At 43.4% G+C, this 14,623-nt stretch overlaps 1 pseudogene; it reads right to left on the minus strand.

Moving 5' to 3' along the window:
* The window catches only part of LOC118556046, a 61,052-nt pseudogene extending 46,781 nt beyond the window's left edge, over window positions 1–14,271 (minus strand).
* Between the last annotated feature and the right edge of the window lie 352 nt (window positions 14,272–14,623).

Consider the following 14,623-nt stretch of genomic DNA (forward strand, 5'->3'; position numbering starts at 1 on the left):
CGTACGCGTGCGTTTCAAGAGTGAGATTTTCATTGTAAGATTGAGATTTTCAAAGTAATGCGTGTGAGCGTGTGCAATTGATGAAATGCGTGTGTCACACGGTCAATGCGTGAGAGTTGAGAGCTATGATATAGTGCAATTCAATTTTGTTTATAAAGTTGATTGGTAAAAAGTGAAGCTTAACCAACTGCATTGAGTTAGTGACGCTAGCTCTAAAACTAATTTGAATTATCAAATTAAGGTGGTTAAGACGGTTGTGTGTTGCAGGTAAGATACTAATTGCTCATAGTGTCTTAATAGAACCGCACTTAAAAAAACATGAACTAATATTTTAAAGGTGAACTATTATGATTATTTTAAACATTTTAGGATAGGTCTATTGGCTGTACATTACATTAAATCTTTTGCACAAACTCACTCTCAGATAATGAGACTTCACCTCCCCAGTTTCTGCTATTTTGAGCTCCTTTCAGAATGAGCTGTTTTCAGGGCTCTGTCACGTTTATGCTATTAAGCTGTAGCTGACTGCCCCCCCTCCAACTCAATTTTACTCTTGCACTATAGGTGAAAATGGCTGCTAACAGATGCACAATGGTACAACAGTATGTCTTTGACCCTGATTCAGATCCAGAAGCTGAAGAGGAAGAGCCTCCTGCAAAACCAGGAAATATGCAGCAAAGGTTTCCAAATGGTGAGTAAGTAGGCTATTCCTACAAGGCTACCATAGCGTTCCAAAGCTACGTTTAAAGCCACGTTTCTGCAGAGTTAAACTATCTGTCAGTGAGTGGTATGTTTTTATAAAGTGTTGGTTTGTGTAAAATACTTTTAGGAGGCATTTTGGATGTTTTAGGTCGGAAGAATCTAAGGAAACAAATAAGCTGTTTAAAGCGCTACAGGGTTTCTATGGGATTTTCAGTGCAAATTAGCATCATGCTAACCGTTAGCTGTGTGTGTTTTTTGTTTTTTTGGCTTTAGTTAAGTGTAAGGGAATTATATCCAAATTTTTTGGCCCTTATCAATGCCAAAGTCGTTTATCTGATTAATTCCAATAATAATTCTAACTTCAATGTAAGATGAGATATAAAAGTCATGCTAAATTTTTGTATGTTACAGTTTTACGTCGCTTGGGTTGCAAGGTGAGGGGCAGTGCCCGTAGATTGTGATGTAATAATCGTTTTATTTTTTTTAAACAGCTCATTTTCCAGACACATTTACTTATTGCCAAAGAACAGCTGGAGGTTTTTTTTGTTTGTTTCTTTTTTTAGGACTGTTTCTAGAAATAGTAGAAACACAAATGGGAGTACAAACGTTTGGAAAAAAAAAAAAAAATCATAATTGGTCACATTTAAAGCTGAAACAACACTACTGCATATCTGAACACAACACAACTGTAGAAGACGCTCAGAAGAATGCCCAAGGGGAGAAGTACCTGGATTAGATTCCATAAACTGTGCTAGAAAACTTTCAAATGTTGAGAAAATGTGAAAATAAAGCACTACAAATCTAAACTTCAAATGCCTGTGTACAGAGGATGGAGCACACACTTTGAGTTGCTGATTTCACCGTATTTTATTTTATCTTAATTTTTTCTGGGGAAAAATAAAGACAGCTGAGCAGAGTCACATTGGCAACTGCAGCTGGGTATGAATCTGTGCCAAGCATGTTGTGGTGCATCATCCCGTAATGATGAAAAACGCATGGGGGGGGGGGGGGGGTCGTCTGCAGTCAGACTGAAAAGTATAACAAAGCGGCCCTTCATCGATTTATTGAAGAGGCTTCATTCAATAAAAAAGCCTGACGGAGTTCAGGTTGGGGTTAGGAAGTCTAAATTACCTTTTTAATGGGTCATACATTTATGCATGAAGTGTTTCCTTCTTTTGAGTTTATGCAATATTGTTATTGGTGAAGAATAAATACAAGTTCAACCTTTTGTGCTCGAGTCTTCCAGACGTGGCAAAGCCAGACTGGTTTTCTTACCACCTATATTCAACTTGGGGTGGGGGGGTAGAAATGGGCATATTCTGGATGATAAATGGTGCCCATGGCACCAAACCCTGCATTACAGTTTAACCTGCTTGTAGCGGCCCAGAGATCCTCCTAAAAAAAGGCTAAATTTAAAGTGAAGACAGTTCTCCTTTTAGTCAGGGGTTGGGATAATGAACTACTCTCCTCTACCCTGCCATGTTTTATTTACAGTATATCTGGGCTAAGGCGGCTCCAGGCAACAAACAAGAGGCCCGCAGATCTCTCTCTCTCTCTCTCTTTCTCTCTTGCTCCCTTTTCCTCCGCCATCTTTGACACAGATGTTCTAATAAACGCTCCTCATTAATCAGCCCTCTCCCTCAATACATCACTCTACCTCTCACAGGGGGCCCAGCCTGTATGTGTGAGGAGAAACAACACACACACACACACACACACACACACACACACACACACACACCTTTTCTGCGTCCCCCCACTGCTCTGTCACACACACATGAAGACGCACTAAGTGAAATCAAGCAGATAACCAGCGCCTCTGCTTCCACTGTGGAGTCAGCGGGAGGGCTGAGCTTCGTTGTGTCAACAGGTAGTAAGTCTGCTCTATGCGTGCATGTGCATGCGCGTGTGTGTGTATGTGTGTGTGTATGTGTGTGTGCGTGGACCCTTTAAGTGATAGCCATCTGCAGCACAGAGAGCTTATCGGCAAGACCAGGAAGTGGCACTGGGCTACTATCGGTCCCCAACATCTACTCCACTCCCCGACATAGGAGACAGGAAGAGAGAGGAGTGTGTGTGTGTGTGTGTGTGTGTGTGTGTGTGTGTGTGTGTGTGTGTGTGTGTGTGTGTGTATGTGTGTGTGTGTAAGTGGATCGCAGTGCAGAAGACAGGTACTGCAGGCACCCAGCTGCCAGCATTAGACTGAACCACATGCACACATGCAAGCGCACTACTGTCTTGAGTCAGAAAGGGGAGGGGGGGTGCAGATTCTATCTGCAACACTGTGCCTCGTCGCTCGCCAACATCTAGCAGAGCTCAATTATGGCTCATATTCATCTCAACTGGGATGACCCCCCCTCCCCCCAAACCACCACCGCCACCACCGGCAGCCAGGTCGCGCCTGTGGCAGTGGAGGTGGCGAAGGCCTTGGAAAGATGGCATTTTGATGGCTATTTGCTGCTAGACGACGCAGCAGCTGGTGCATCGGGGGGCAGCCCGGGGAGAGTGAGCAAAGGGCGGGCCATGGAGGGGGGAAAAAAACAGGGCGGATTGGGGGGGGGGGCACGTCTCGTTTGTTGCCATAGTTGCTGCAAACCAAACGAGGATTGGGGGGGGCTTCCAAGCTTGGTAGGCCTGATTGGTCGATGAGAAGTTTAATTTTGCGGCTGCTTCTCCGAGTCATTACCCGTGAATGTTTAAGAGCCACCGAGCGTGTGCAGGTCCGAATCGATGGCTTGGGAAGTGACAATCGCGTCGTCTTCTCAGGCCAAACAAACAAAAAGCGACACGAACCCGTTTTGACGCCGCGGGAGCACAAAAGAACAATTTCATGTTCTAACAATAAAATCGAATAAGAAGAGCGTCCTCTTCTCTCTGCTCGGCTCCCCTCCTCCTCCTCCGTCTCCTCTGAGAGTTGTTCAGAGGTGGGCTTGCTCACTCACTCGCAGCCATCCCGTCATCTGTTAACCTCCCCTTTCGGTTTGGGATTACACGGCAGAATATCAGGGAAACACTAATCCTAAAAAAAAGGTGCCAATCTTCTGTTCCCTCCCACTACGCCCCTTTCTCCTCCCACACCCCCCCCCCCCCTCACTTTGAGGGAAATGCTGCAGGGAGGGGAGCGTGTAGATCAGGGAGCAAACAGCTCCTGTGTTGGCGACGGGGGTGGGGGTAGCCGGACACGCACGGCCCCCACAGCGCAACAGATGTCAAACGCTGTCATAGCATCCCTCTCGTAGGTGCAGTACATTCGGACCATCAGGACAAATTGAAACGAACCAAAGCCATCGATTTGCATTTAAATGTGGGCTGCAAATAATATTCACACCCTTTGTACCAATTATTTTCTTTTTTTTTTCCTCCGTACAACGACAGACCTTAATGCATTTCATATTACAGACCTTCAAAAAGGTAGTGAGGCGGTTTTTAAACAAAAAAACAAATCTAAAGAGTGTGGGAGGCATTTGTATTCAACCCCTTTTACTCTAACAACCCTAAATAAAGTCCACTGCAACCAAATTCCCATCAAAGGCCACCTGTGAGTAATTCAGTCTCAGTATAAATAGAGCTGCTCTGTGAAGGCCTGAGCGGTTTATTGGGGAACTTTAGTAAATAAACGGCATCATGAGGACCAAGGTACGCGGGTCAGGGATAATTGTGGATACGTTTAAAGAAGGGTTAGGTCATTAAACAATAACTCAAGCTTCGAACGTCAAGGGCGAGGATCAACCCATCGTCTGAAAAAGGAAAGAGCGCAGCTTCCGAACTAAGCTTTTGGCTTACTTGCAAAATGTTATGTTTAATAACGCAGCTCTCCAGATCACTATGCAAACACGGCAAAACTCTATGGTGGCAGGATCATGCTGGATTCTGTCTTTCAGCCAGGACGTGTCAAATTTTAAGGCAAGTTGGATGGAGCTAAAGAGAAAGCAATCCTGGAAGAAGTCTGATCAAAGTTGGAAAAAAACTGGGGCAGAGGTTCATTTTCCAGTGCAAAAACGACTAAACATACAGCCGGAGTTACAATGGATGGTTTGGATCAAACTATATTTATAAGGCGAAATGGCAAATTACAGTCTTAAATTGTATTGAAAACGGCTGTGGGAAGACTTGTAAATCGCCGTTTACAGCCACTCTCCATCCAACCTGACTGAAAAATGTTGCTTCTGAAAAGGCAAAGCTGGTAGAGATGTGTTGCACTAAAGACTTGCAGCTCAATATAGGGCAGAATACAAATGCATACCCCACATTTCCATTTTTAAATTATAAACATTTCAGAAAAAACATGTATCATCTTACTTCACAAGTAGACACTTCTTGTCCCAGACTGAGACTAGCATAAGAAGAGCCAGATCCATATAATACAGGTAAAACTGTGATACTGCAGAGTGACAACATTTTGAAAAATCAAAAGGGGTGTAGGCTTACTGCTGTTGCGTGTATGTATATATATATATATATATATATATATATATATATATATATATATATATATATATATATATATATATATATATATATATATATATATATATAATGTGTCTATGCGTGTGTGGTGTGTGTGTGTTAGTTTCAGTTTTACATAAGTCTATTTGGGGATGATTCTTAGCAGCTAAACTTGTGAGAAGGAACTATATTGGTTTGCATAAAAAAATAAACAAAACAAAACAAAAAAACAATCTGATAATTTAATCTAAAACTTGTGTGTGTGTCAGTCTTGCGAATTTGTGTCTGAGACAGACTGAATGTGCTTTGTGTGTTAAATCCTCCGAGCTAGTGTGCGCTCTCCTCTGAGCCGTCTTCACATATGGACCGTAAACAGGGTGATTACCAGACCGGGCTGGGCTCCGCCTGAACGCCACCCAGGGACTCTTTACATCATCATGCCCAGCTAAACACACACACACCCACACCCACACACACACAGAAAGCAGCTTCTTGCTCATACGCACAGCACAAATCAGGGTCTCCAGGTGACCATCCGGTGGACTGGGAGGAGAGCTTGCTGCTTGCTGAAACCTCAAATAGCACAGATATATTCTGTACATTTCACCAACACATTCAGAAAACACACACAACACACACACACAAGCCCTGCTGAACGCCAGCTAACACAAACACTCTGGGATATACTGCCTTTTCATTCCATTCACTCCACGGCTTGCCTCCATGATATACCGACTGCATTGCCTTTTAATACAATATCCGTGCAAGCGCGCTCTATTGAACCTCTTGGCTGACAAAAAGGCAGACGGCGTAACATCTAACATGTGAATGTGTAATTCTCCAGCCCGGTGCAGTGATACGAAATGAACTAAAAAGACAAAAAAATAATAATAATAATAATAAGAGCGAAAAAAAAAAATAAATCTGTATCGTTCTGGGATTGGTCCAGTGTTTATCTAACAATGACCATATGTTCAATAACACCTCTGTTCTTTTGGCTGCCGCTGCATGCACGTCTCTTGGTGTGTGTGTGTGTGTGTGTGTGTGTGTGTGTGTGTGTGTGTGTGTGTGTGTGTGTGTGTGTGTGTGTGTTGTAGGCGGCGAAAGAAGGAAAAAAAAAAAACATTCAGACGACAATAGCCATTGATTTGGATTTTCTATGCCAATTCTCTTTCCCAGTGGATCAAACTCAGGGCATTTGATAAGTGAAGGATAAGAGACGGAGGTGATGGAGATAGGGGTGTTTGTTTTGTTGTGTGGTATGGTAGCGGAGGTGGGAGTGGGGGGTGGGGGGGTGGGGGGGAAATCGGGGTGAGGTTGGGATATTTTTCTGTGTTCTTTTGCTCTTTTTGTGGAGAGGGGGGGGGGGGTGGGAGAATTTTGAATAAGCAGATTGGGCTTCAGCACCTGTGATAAAGGGCATTCTTTAGCCAGAGAGCTCTGATTCATGTCTTTGAGTAACTCCTTGAGGGCGTTTCTTACTGTAGAGTGGCTCCATTGCTCGGGCGGCAGGTCCTCCAGCTTAGGACAACTGTTAAAAAAAGAACAACACGGGGGAGACGGGGGGGGGTGTGAGGAGGGAGGAGGGGAGGAGAAAGGGAAGCAGAAGGACAAGGGGTAGAGAGAGTGGATCATGTGAAAAGCTCGGATAACGGCAGAAGAGTTGCATTTATTAGCAGATTTACACCTTGAGAAGCTCAAAATGGTCTAAAAAAGCAAAAGCAGAGACTAATTTACTTGGTTTGTAAATTAAATATGAACATTTTGAGTGGTTGGTGTCATCATCTATAGGTGGAACAAAAGCATCTGACAAAAACTAATACAACTTTTTTTTTTTTAACAATGGTAAAAGATATTAAAAAGCTAAATCATTTTGTAGTTGTAGCCCAGTTCCCTTCTGTCCCATTTCGTGTTTGAATGAACTCTCTAGCTGAAAATAAGAGAAAGTTGTTCACGTTTTTAGATAAAAGTTTTTTTTTTAAAGAATTTACAAGATTTGCCATTCATTTTTCAAAGTAAAAAGAAAAGTTTTATACTTTTAGCAGTATAACGGGTTTTACATATGTAAATTCATAGTCCTAATTGTTCAGAAGGAGGTTAACCTTTTGATATTTAAATGGCTGAAGTAGAAAGATTCCAGCAGTGGTTACAAGCCAAACAAAAACGTACAAAATTATTCCTTTAAGAGCGACAGAAACTCAATAGTGTGAATCCTTTCCAGCAGCAAAATACAGAAGGAGGAGGGTTTCAATTCATGCTTTTTTATATACAGTCTGAAATATAACCTTGGTGGAAATAATAAAGGCAGAAATAGATTTTGTTATGCTTGTTTGTGAAAGTTTTTGTCAGAAAGATTTGTAATAGATCTGTGAATATAAGGGGGAAAGTGTTTCACAACTGAGTAGTTTCAGTTCAGCAAAGTGCAAACAGGGTCAATTCTAGAAAAGATAAGAGAAAAAAAAAGATGATTCACAATAAGCTCGTGATGAATATGCGAGTAATTTAACCCCCCTAAACCGTATTAACAACTTGCCGAATTTGCTTTTGTCCTAACCCAGTTCATTTGTTTGTTACTTTAATGAAACTGACTGGAAATAGACAGCTTTAGCACACTTAAATTCATCAAACACTAATGTTAATATCGACAATATTGAGAATTTACTAGATATTATTTTCTACATGTGAAATTTGGAATCGCATCATCAAGCATTTCATAAGTGTGCAAAAAGATTTCAATAGAATTTTTGAAATGCAATATTTGGTAGATTTCAGCAACATATCAGGATAGATGACCTTCTTTCTAAGATGCTGCTGACTGTTCAGATAACACCAGTTGATCTACGGCCTGTAAAAAAATGTGACTTCTCATAAAAAGGCGGCCATCGCAACCATGTGAACCAAAGGACGAAAGTTGCATTGTTGAAAATGGATGTATAGAATTTAATCATTAATTATTTCCTTCCAAAGCTTCAAACAAAACACAAAAACCCGGGGAAAATGTATTTGAATTTAGGTATACGGTTTTGAATCGGCTGAAATTTTCTGTCACGAAAAACACGGCTCGTGACCAGAATCAGAAATCAGATCAGAAAATTAAAAATCAAGTATTTTTCTTATCATTCCCAGTGAAATGTAAAACAAAAAATGTATCCATATGTAACATATATATGTAAGCAGCTATCGAAAAGGAAACTGCTTCATTCAGGCAGCAAAGGAGCAAGGGAGAGCAGGACTTAAAACAGATAACAGGAAGGCTGAACGTATCACAGCAAAGTCACTCTGTTGTATGCCTCTCAGCTATAAACCTCCGTCTGACATGGAACATCCTGGATTTGGATATTTTGGCCCCCTTTTGGAAATCTTAGAGTTTTAATAGGGGTCCACATTCTCTAGGGAATCCAGAGACGGTTCTTCTCAGACATTATATAGGTAGACGCCCCATGGATTGGCGCTGCCTATTGGAGCTGACGTTTTAGCTCAGCCGCCATTTTGGATGGGTCTCTCATGTGACCCCAGTGCATTTATTTGTAATGAGGAAGCTGTTTGCCCAACTAAAATAAATCATAACTCCCGATTTCCCCGTAAAAAATAAGGTTTGGTCTGTTACAAACAGCAGAAGTGTGGTTATGATACAGGACGCTGTCACACTTTAAAAAAAAATAAAAATTTCCTGCTAGCAAATAGGGCTGCAGCTTAAGCCCCTTGAAAAACAACTGTTTTGCACAGCTTCCTGCATGTGTTGGTACTCTGTAACTCCAGGGTACTTAATTTGGCAACGTGATTCAGCCCTGGTTTGTGAAATACGGCGAGAACAGATTAGTAAGCATTAAATTAAGGTCCATCTGTTAGGTTTCTGCATTGTTCTGACCAAGTAAAAACACATCTTCAGAGCCAATCTCAGCCCAAAATGGTGATCTGCACCACGTGATCTACTTTCAATAGTTATACACGCATAATGCGACCGTAAACTACAGAAAATACGGGCTAAGTTGCTCCCTCTGGGTTTACTGCCGTTGGCTCCTATGCCAGCCTAGTGCAGGACAGACCCATCCAAGATGGCGGCCTACAGGACGTGCTCCAGCACGTAATGAGGCGTCTTATGTATACAATGTCTATGGTTCTTCTGGTAATGCTACCCTTGCTAACTGTGCTAATCGCTAAATAAAATGCTAAAGAAAGTCAACTCTAATAATTTTAACATAATTTTAAAATATAGTGTGACGTCACCTCTGCTCCTAATATGAATGATTAATCATGCTAAGAAAGATACAGAAAATATTTTGAATTCTTATATCCTCTAATAGTTCTCAGATAGATACATACTTATTTGTTTTTTTTTTGTTTTTTTACAAAAAATGTCACCTGGGATTGATAAATCAGCCAGAGAATTAAATCCAGTCACAAACAGGCAACCATTTCTCCCCACAACAGATATCTAAAATCTGCTTTAGTTAGTCCAACCCTGTCTGAAGTCTTCGTGGTGATGAACTGAAGTCACATCAGAAAGGCAGAGCAGAGAGGCAACCAGAGAGAAAAGAGAGCTGAACACATGGGCCTCTGCTCGTTTTTCCTGCTGCAAGCGTCCCTCCAAGACAGACAGATTTCATTTGGCGCATCAAGCAGATGCATCTGGAGATTGCTCTCTCTCTCTCTCTCTCATTCTCTCTCTCTCATTCTCTCTGCCTCCCTTCTCTCTCTTTCATATTCCCCCTCTCTCCCTTTTTCTCTCTCTCCTGATTGTTCTGATTAGTTAATTACTTTATACAACACATCTGCTGGATTGATGCATGAATTATACATCAGCTGCATGTGGCGACTATTATTCCGTGTTACTCGTACCTTCCTGGCTTGTGTTCGCTGAGACAATTTAAGGTCTAACTAGGTAGATTTCTTGCAGTCGGAACGCAAAAGCGGAGACAATAACACTGTAAATATTCAGCGCAAAACGCAACGCAGCTCCTATGTGTGAGTGACTGACGTCGCCTTCAGCTGGAGGAGTCATCAGCTGCAGACCTGCAGCTCTACCTAGAAAAAAAAACAAAAACAAAAAAACACTCCTGGGTTTTGGAAAATGAGAAACATATTTAGATGGAAGGGTGTGGGCAGCTGAACTGGGCTCCAGCGGCTTCAGCAAGTCTGGATGTGCAAGACATATGTTTAGTGCTTTGCTGCCCACTTAGAGCCGAATAATGATTTTTAATTTTATTTTTTCTCGGAATCTGGCTTTCCATTTGCAAAAAAAGGTGCGATAAACCCACAAAAAATCGGAAACGATATTTCAGCGGCTGACTGTCGGTCAGCTCGGTCGTTTAGTTGGCGAGCGAGGAGATGAGAGGAGAATGGGAGAGATAAGGATGCGTGCAACGGTCAGGGCCAACATCTGCTAGCGAGAAAAACATACAGCCTCGCACGTGCATGCACTCCATCCAGCCGACAATAGATTTTCCAGAACACCTTAAACTGCTCCAGTGGCTAGAGAGCCTCTGGGGAGATGGAAGTGAACAAGAGGAGGGAAAGAGCGAGCGAAGCTGGAGGAAGGGAGGAGGGAGCAGGGGAAAGACGGCTATCTGTGCATTCAGAGGCTGGCAGGCCGGAAATAAACCCAACCTTCTGTATTCTGGCTGGTGGACGTGTTCGCATCAGTCAGTGCATATGTGAGTGCTCGACTGGTGAAGGTGGGAGGAGGAGGAGGAGGAGGAGGAGGTGGGGGGAGACAGAAGGGGGAAGAGGCAGAGCAGGAACAGCTCTCCGGAGAGTTGCAGAACACTGGGTTAGCGTGCAGCTGGCACGAGCCTCCACATCAGCGCCAGCTGACTGTTTGTGCGTGCGCGCGTCTTTGTGTCCACGAGCGCGTGTGTGAGCCCGTTTGGGTCCAAAAATATAAACCGTGCGTGCGCGCTTTGCTGTGTAATAACACAACAAAGGCTCACACCTACAGAGGAGAATTTAGCATCCAGCGCGATGAGGGATGAGAAGACGGTTAACGGCGTTCAATCTACGGATGGAGCTCCTTTAGATTTCTACGGCGAACCGTCGCGTGGTTTTCAGCCTCATCTGTGACGGCGCATAATAAAACACTTTGGGTTCGAACCAGCGTCTCAAATTAGCTAAAGTACAACCTCAGATACATAGCATTGTATTATATTAAGTCCACCCTATAATCCAAAAAGTTTAGAGAATAACCTGAAGGGATAGTAATTGTCTTCTGGATGTAATGATTAGTCTCAGGTGTTTTGCAATGTTCTCTTTTGACTTTATTTTAATTTATTTGATTAACTGGTTCGCAGCATTTAATCATGTCGGACTTTGACTGGGCCAGTGCAACATCTGAGTGCGTTTCTTTTTCAGCTAATCTGTCGCAGATTCGCTGCTGTTTGGGATCAATGTGCTGCTGATGTCCCAGTTTGGACCAAGGTCCAGCTGTCGGACAGATGGCCTCGCATTTGTCGCCACAATATTTTGGTATACAGTGGAGTTCATGGTCGACTTAGTCAGTGCAGGGTGCCCAGGTATTGCAGCTGCAAAACAAAACCAAATCATTTACGTGCTAGACGGTTGGTGTGAGGTGTCTTTTTCAGACACGCTTGGTAGAAAACGCCATTGTGCATCACGGGTGAACATCTCTACTTTGGCGTCTCCTTGTAGTGTATTGAGATGAAACTATACTAATTTGAGTCCTTCTGCAATTTTCTAATAGTTTTCACAACTACCATTTAGCGAACAACTAAGGCCTGTAGAGTCTGAGATAAAGATCTTGGTTTCTTTGTTTTGTCTTTTTGCAATTTCTTTGAGCCTTTTATGATCTAACCTTAGAATGCTTTCGATGTGATCTCAACCCCTAGAAAGATTGCCCACTTTCTTAAACCTTTTCTACTTGTGAATACTTTCTTTCTGTAAAGCGACCCGGTAACACGTCTCAGATTGATGAGCAGCAGCAATCGCTTCTCTAAGGCTGCTGCGGTTTGTCTATTCTTCTCGGCAGAGTTTAACACACCCCTGTGTGCGAACCGCCAGAAATCCTGGTTGCTAATACACAATGCATTTGATTAGCAGGGCTTAGATGTTACCAACCACGATAGCGCGCATGAAAGCAGCTAGATTAGATTTATGTTATAGATATAAATCAGATTTTTTTATTATTATTTTTTGCAATAATTTGTGCGAGTTCATTTCCATCGCACTTGATCTACACGCTAAACCAAAGTTTTCTACTGAAGTACTTAATCTGTGTGTGAATGTTGGAGCGTTTGATTAAAACGGATGGTTTTAATCTGTATTTTAAAAGAAACTTTACCATAAGCAAGAAGAGAGAGTTATGGGTGCTAAGCTGTCCATCATAGGTTGAATTTAGCTCATATTTAGACCAAGTACAGAACAGCAAATTTAATGCAATTATTGTTCTCTGGAATCAGTAGAAACGTTTAACATCTGGGGATTTTTGTGGTTATTTCTGGTTTGTAAAAAAAAAAAAAGTACAAAGCATTGGCCTAATCTGCTGGAATCTGCTTTTATTTGCAGCCCTTGATTCAAGACTTGCAGCTTTTATCATTGTATCATATTGGATCTCACTTCGCCAATTTGCAAGACAAGAAGCCTGTGTAATCTGCTAATCAGTTAAATTGAGATCAGCCACTGGAGCTAAAGCTACTGGATCGCTTATGACCGTTTGAGCTAAACAGCGAACAGAGACTTCGGACGGTGGATTCCCTCTCAGCGTCTCTGTCTCCTAACAGATGAACTGACTGACTAAAAAAACAAGCATGTGTTTTGGCACCCACTTGGTGCGGAGGTTTTTCTCAGATATCTGTTCCTGTTTCCTGGGAGTGGTCAGCCGGGCTGTTCCTGTGACTAATAATGCTATTCTGAGTATGAAACGAGCAGATTGGCACCTGCCGAGGAGAAAGCGCCGCGTGCTCACTGCGTTAGCGCCGCAATCAGGGATTAATGCGACTCCGCAGCAAAGACGTGTCGCACGTAGAACCATCGTATGAGATTAATGTATTCCGCAGGTGCCAACCGGCGCATGTGGATGTAATAAAGCGGAGGGATGTGTCGCCGGTTTCTTACCTGTGCAGCTGGATCTTAAGCGTGACCACGTGGTAGACGTCCTGCAGCATGTCGGCCACTGTGGCGTCCGGCGCGTCTGTCACGTACGACAGCGGTACGGGGTTCCACTTCCCCACCTGAATCATACCTGCGTAGGGGGGAGGGGGGGGGGCACAGTCACAACCGGCGTGGGTGAACAACAGATGTGGACGAGCGGGGCCGACGGCGTCTGAGCATCTGAGGCTCGCCGTCGCCGGCCTAATTTAAAAAAAACAGTAACACGTGTGAGAAGTGCGAACAGCACCATGTGTAGGCACCCAAGAAGCATCTTGGTGCCATAATCACTCTCCGTTCCTCTTTATTTATTAGCGAAATCACAACAAGCATGTGTGAATTTCTCTTGACGCCGTCTTCAAAACCTGCAGCAGCCCACACAGCAGGATGCGAGGAGGAGGACGGGCTCGCCGGGGAGAGCTGGATTAGGGTGTGCGCGAGTGCATGCGTACGTGTTTGCGTGCATGTGTGTGTGTGTGTGTGATGGACAGCTTATGATAAAAGAGCATGCAAAGAGGTGCCTTGAAGCAGCCAGCCTCAGCCTGCATGTGCTCCAGTGCAATTAGTGGACCCTTACCTCCACCTGCCTCCACCACCTACACTCACTGTTTGAAATACATGCATATGGCAGTGGGTAGATGTGTGCAGAAGCCATATATATATACTATAATATTATATATATTATATATATATATATATATATATATATATATATATATATATATATGTATGAACAGGTAGGGTGTGTGACCTATGGTAGACTTGAGCATCTCTTGCGTGCATCAGTGTCAGGATGTGTGAGCCCACAATGGGAGATCGGTGTGACGAAGCAACCTCGACCGGTTACCTTTGGCCTGAGCTGCGGAGGCTGTGCGGAGTAGCCAAGCGACAGCAGGGCCATCTCGATGAGCTGGTTGAAGAAGCATGTCCTTGCGCACCAGGACGAACTCGGGCGTGCTCCTCCTTGGCTGTCGAGGCCATGGGGTTCTCGTAGTGCTCGACCACGCAGAACACGGGCAGCATGTTGCCTGACGACAAGAGAAGCCAGGCGAGAGGGACTGAGCGCGTTCCACGTTTCTCCGCCACGCGGACGCCGACCTTCAGCGTTTCCCGTCGGGCGGCCTGAAATTCAGCGCCTGCCCGATTGGAGTTACAGCGAGCGTCGAGGGATTCTGGGGGGGAATGACTCGGCCGCTGCAGTACAGAAATCAACCAGAGATGAAGAGATCGTTTTAGAGAACCGTTCTAATCCAGCTTGATATTACATAGGTAGGACTATTGCACTATTACTTTGTGCATATATTCTTTTCTTTGGTTAATCTTCAGTTCTAAGTCATTATCCAGGTCATAATTGATCCAAAATAAAAGGTAAAAA

Source organism: Fundulus heteroclitus, unplaced genomic scaffold (genome assembly GCF_011125445.2).
Source record: "Fundulus heteroclitus isolate FHET01 unplaced genomic scaffold, MU-UCD_Fhet_4.1 scaffold_470, whole genome shotgun sequence".
In the NCBI taxonomy this organism is placed as follows: domain Eukaryota; kingdom Metazoa; phylum Chordata; class Actinopteri; order Cyprinodontiformes; family Fundulidae; genus Fundulus; species Fundulus heteroclitus.